The 5,428-nt window shown below is 37.3% G+C and overlaps 1 non-coding gene across 1 annotated transcript; it reads right to left on the reverse strand.

The window, feature by feature from the left end:
• Positions 1 to 1,550: 1,550 nt before the first annotated feature.
• On the reverse strand, positions 1,551 to 1,613 carry LOC120362114 (U7 small nuclear RNA). Its single transcript, XR_005578109.1, has one exon. It is a non-coding gene; the product is annotated as a U7 small nuclear RNA (small nuclear RNA).
• Positions 1,614 to 5,428: the final 3,815 nt, after the last annotated feature.

The following is a 5,428-nucleotide window of genomic DNA, read 5'->3' on the forward strand; positions in this document are numbered from 1 at the left end:
CTCTTTCTCTGTCTTTCACAATAGACAAAGTGACATTTCTGAAGAATACAAACTACTTATTTTATATAATGTTCCCCAATTTTTTTCCTGATATTTATTCACGATTCAGGTTATACATCCTTGGCCAGAATACAAAAACTGTGTTGCTGTCCCCGTCTCAGAGTCTCTCTGCAGACTCAGAATATCCTCATGAGTGATGCTAATTTTGAACACCTGACCAAGGTGCTACCTGTTTCTCCACCAGCTACTAATTCTGTCATCCTCCTCACCACCACCACCCGCACCCGGAAATGAATAATACTTCTATTATGCAACTGACAAATGTCTGTTGGAAGATATTTGAAGACCTTGTAAATCTCCTCCTTTTCATCAAAATCCTCCTCCACCAACCACTTCAGCATCCTCTGAGACATCCTCTCTAAACAAACTTTGTGCCATGGTAGTAAGATGGTGATCCACGTCTATCAGTTGGTATTCTACTCAAAGAGTTCTCCCTTCCCTCCATTTGCTTATTATTAGAGTGTACTCCTAGGTTTCTACATTATTCAGTGTTTATTTTGATGCATATATTGTCTTAGATTTAACCAGCGGGGTCCCTTCAAGCTGGCTCCTAGGTCCTTTTAACATTGCACTCTGTCTCTCTCTCCCTGCTTCTTTCTCACTCTCTCTCACTCTCTCTTTCTGCCTTTTCTTACTTTCTAGTGCAACAAGATGTTCCAGGCTCATTTAATACCCTCTAGGCACCGGTCCTGGAATTATTTCTCCAATGAAATCTTACAGTGGAGAATGGTACTTAGAAACAAAGATCTGGGTGCAAGGGGTGCCCATTGCCACTGGGATATTATTAATCTCGGCCCTTAAGTGGACACATCTAGGAAATATGTATGCATATTTGTTTAAATATGCATACATATGAGCACAGATATGTGTGTGTGTGTGTGTGTGTGTTTGAAATAATGAGTTCATACTGTTATCTCTAATTCCAAATCGACTCCACAGGAATCTTTCTTGCCTTCTTCCATCCTTTACTGTGTCTCCCTTTTTCCACAGTGGAAATCCTAGCTCCCCAAAACAATGCATTTTCTGGTTTGCTCAATTGCATACTATGCATAAAATAATTTAATTGCTGCTCCCGTAATGCTATGAAAAAAATAAAGGGCTTAAAAATTCTTTGCAGTACTAGGCTGAGAGCACATAGCTGACGTACTTTGCTCGAAGTTATGAATATTAGTTTTTTTTTAACCCTTACGTTATTCATTTATAATATAATTGAATTCAGTTACTTCTGTTTGGATTCAGTTTTTATTCCTCTCCCCTCAACTTTCTTGATTTTATTTTTTAATCTATAGAACACTATCATGTTTCCAAAATTAAGCCTGGAAAAACAGTATACTCAGAGAAGTGTCAATCCTCCTCCTATCTCTTCTACCTCTCCCTCCCACTCCTTCTAGGTAACCAATTTAATTGTTTTCTGGTTCACCACTATTGTGTATGTGAGTGTGTATGTGTGTTTTGCCAAAATACACAGCTACATTTATCTTTTCTTTTCTGTATGTTTTCCAGTGAAAAACCAGCAAACCTTCTAGGTAAGTTCTAAAAGAGCTGTAATATTTATGCGTATGTTTTCTTCTAGTCCCTTCTTTCTTACAAAAGAAAAGTAGCAGATGATGTATACTCTATTGCAACTTCCTTTTTTTATTTAACAAAATATTCTGGAAATTATCCTATATCTGTTCACAGAAGTCTTCCTTATTCTTTTTATTACAGTCTTGCCAACAGAATGTTTTGTGAAGCTTTTAATTTTTTTACCACTCTGATGGGAAGGTAAATAGTATCTTTGTAGTTTAATTTACAACTCTATTATAATTTACAACAACAAATGTCTTTTCATATGTTTATGGACTCTTCTTTAGATCTTTACTATGAATTGTCTGTTTATGCTTTTCCCTATTTTTTATAGGAGATTTGGGGTTTTCCCTTAACGTTTAAGTACTTTATATATCAGGGATATTACCCTTTTATCTATAATGTGTGTGGAAATAGTTTCTCCCAATTTGTCATTTGTGGTTTTCTCAAATAACATAAAATTTACCATCATAACCATTTTTAAGTGTATAATTCTGTGCCATTAAGAACATTTACCATCCATCTCCGGACCATTATCATTCCAAACTGAAACTCAGAACTCATAAACAATAAATGGAAACTCCCCATTCCTCTCTTCCTCAAGCCCCTGGCGATTGTCATTTTACTTTTTGTCCCTATAATTTTGATTACTCTAGGAACCTCATATAAGTGAAATCATTCAGTATTTCTCTTTTTGTGTCTGAATCATTTCATCTAGCATGTTGTCCTCAAGGTTCACCTATGTTCTGATATGTGTTAGATTTTTCTTCCTTTTTAGGGCTGAATAATATTCCATTGTATGAATATACCACATTTTGTTTATCCATTTATCTGTTGATGGATATTTGTGTTGTCCCACCCTTTGGCCACTGTAAATAACACGCTATGGATGTGGATGTACAGATATCTGTTTGAGTCCCTGCTTTCAATTCCTTTATGTATACAACCAGAAATGGAATTGCTGGATCATATAGTAATTCTATGTTTAATTTTTTGAGGAATCACTATACCACTTTTGACAGCAGTGCATAAGGGTTCCAATTTATCCATATCCTCACCAACACTTGTTATTTATTTATTTATTTTCTAATGTTTTATAGGCCATTTGCAGTGTCTCACGCCTATAATCCCAGCACTTTGGGAAGCCAAGATGGATGAATCACGAGGTCAGGAGTTCAAGACCAGCCTAGCCAATACGGTGAAATCCTGTCTCTACTAAAAATACAAAAATTAGCTGGGCGTGGTGGTGCACACCTATAGTCTCAGCTACTCGAGAGGCTGAGGCAGAAGAATGGCTTGGACTAAGGAGCCAGAGGTTGCAGTGAGCCGAGATCATGCCACTGCACTCCAGCCTGGGTGATAGAGCGAGACTGCATCTCAAAACAATGTTTTATATAATAGCTATTCTAATGACTACGAAGTGGTATCTCACTGTGGGTTTTTTTCAATTCATAATCAATACTGGAGGTACATTACAGTTTGTCCTCATGAATTATAGTTGTTCTCATGACATACACTTTGTCCTTGCAGTTTCGACTTTGTCTTTCAAATATGCCCCATGTCACATCTAGCTATTCTTCTGATTACCAGGTCTACAAACTTCAGTGACTTCAGACCTGCCCCATGTACAATGGAAAGACTTCCATAACCTGTTAAATTGTCCCTCTTTGTCTCACGTAATGGTTTTTGGCCTATTCTGTTTGATATCAGAATCACAGCACCTGGGGTGCTGTGATTTTTAGAGTTGGGGTTTCCTTTATGGCTACATTTGAAAATCTTTTCTTTTAAAGGGCAAACTGAGCCCACTTTGTAAATTGGAATGACTGATGTGGTTTGTTCTCAGTTCTGTCATATGGTTTCCTATTATGACTACTGCATCACTGTGCTACACTTAGTGTGTTTCTTTCATTATTTGCTATGTATTATTTGCTATTTTTAGCACTTTTGGGACTTTGGAATAGGTTTTCCAATATTTGGGAATATGTATATTTTGTTTTAGTTATTTTTATTTATATTTTAGATATATTACCCTTACTTCTTATTTTTTATTTCTAACTTTTTAACATCTAGTCTGTCAGTTTTCCATGGTATCCTTTCACTCCTGCCTGCTACTGGTAGGACTGGCAGATAATGATATTATTCTATTTTCCCTTCACTCTTTCCCTTCTTCTCCAATTGTCTTTAGTTGGACCTGTTCCAAATTTATCAGAAAGTATAATGTATATACACTAGTCTTCCACCTACTGAATATACAAAATGCTCTCCATTAGTCACGTCGCTGGCTTCCTCAGCTGTCTCTTGGTTGGAGAAAGCTCATTCACTAAGATTTCTTATGAAAGGCCCATGTGTGTGATGGTGTCTGAATTTTTGCATTCAGATCACATCTGTTTGCCTATAATGTTGACACTTGAGGGCTGGGTATAAAAAAATCACTGCCTAGTACTTTTTCTTTTGAGATGGATTCTCACTCTGTCACCCAGGAGTGACAGAGTACAATGGCATGATCTCAGCTCACTGCAACCTCTACCTCCCGGGTTCTAGACATTCTCCCACTTCAGCCTCCCAAGTAGCTGGGATTACAAGCAACCTCCATCATGCTTGGTGAATTTTCATATTTTTGTAGAGATGGGGTTTCACCATGTTGGCCAGGCTGGTCTCGAACTCCTGACCTCAGGTGATCCATCTGCCTCAGCTTCTCAAAGTACTGGGATTACAGGCATGAGCCACTGTGTCCAGCCTGCCTAGTACTTTTGTTCCTTGATAATGCTGCTTCACTGTTACCTGGCTTTGCATGTTGCTGTTCAGAAGTCTGATGCCATCATAAATTTTTATTTCTATAAGCAATTTGATCTTTTTTGCCTTTAAAATATAATCGTTTTACTAGAATGCATGTTGGAGTCAATAATTCCAGACCATTTCCCTACCATGGAAGTCATATTTAAAATTTTCCTTATTCAGCTGGGCGTGGTGGTTTATATCTGTAATCCCAGCACTTTGGGAGGCCAAGGTGGGCGGATCGCCTGAGGTCAGGAGTTTGAGACCAGCCAGACCGACCTGGAGAAACCTGTCTCCACTAAAAATACAAAATTAGCCAGGTGTGGTGGCAGGTGCCTGTAATCTCAGCTACTCAGCAGGCTGAGGCAGTAGAATCACTTGAACTCAGGAGGCGGAGGTTGCGGTGAGCAGAGATAGTGCCATTGCACTCTAACCTGGGCAACAAGAGTGAAACTCCACCTCAAAAAAAAAAAAAAAAAAAAAATCCCTTATTCCTGGATTATTTTCTGGGGTTATAATTTTAACATTAATTAGGTTTTATTGTTTGGTATTTGTACTTTAGGGACTCCAGTTACATGTATTTTAGTCCTTCTTTCCTGGCTTTTATTTTAACCTCTTTTCTCTGAACCTTTCTACTTCTATTTTTATATTATTTTCAATTTCTTGATTGTTTTCTTGCCATTCTTCAGTGTCTTTGTATACATTTTCATTTGAATATATTCACCCTTGGGCACCTTGTAATTATTCTTTGTTTCTAGGATAGTTTTTGTCATTATTTCCAATTTCCTTTTTGAATTTGCTCAACCCTTGTTGCAGTTCTTCCTAATTTTTGTCTAATGTGTCTTTAGTTTTTCAAATTTCTTATTCTAGTTATATAGGGATGTGCATATCCAAATACATGACACTTTGTTCAGTTTGTTATGTGGTATTACAATTGTCTAATGCTTCGTGGTGTTTATTGTGGTTTTCATCGCAAAAAATGTTATGATTTATTTTTCATCATCAGAAATGTGATTACTTGCCGGGC

The sequence above is a fragment of the Saimiri boliviensis genome, chromosome 14 (genome assembly GCF_048565385.1).
Source record: "Saimiri boliviensis isolate mSaiBol1 chromosome 14, mSaiBol1.pri, whole genome shotgun sequence".
NCBI lineage: Eukaryota > Metazoa > Chordata > Mammalia > Primates > Cebidae > Saimiri > Saimiri boliviensis.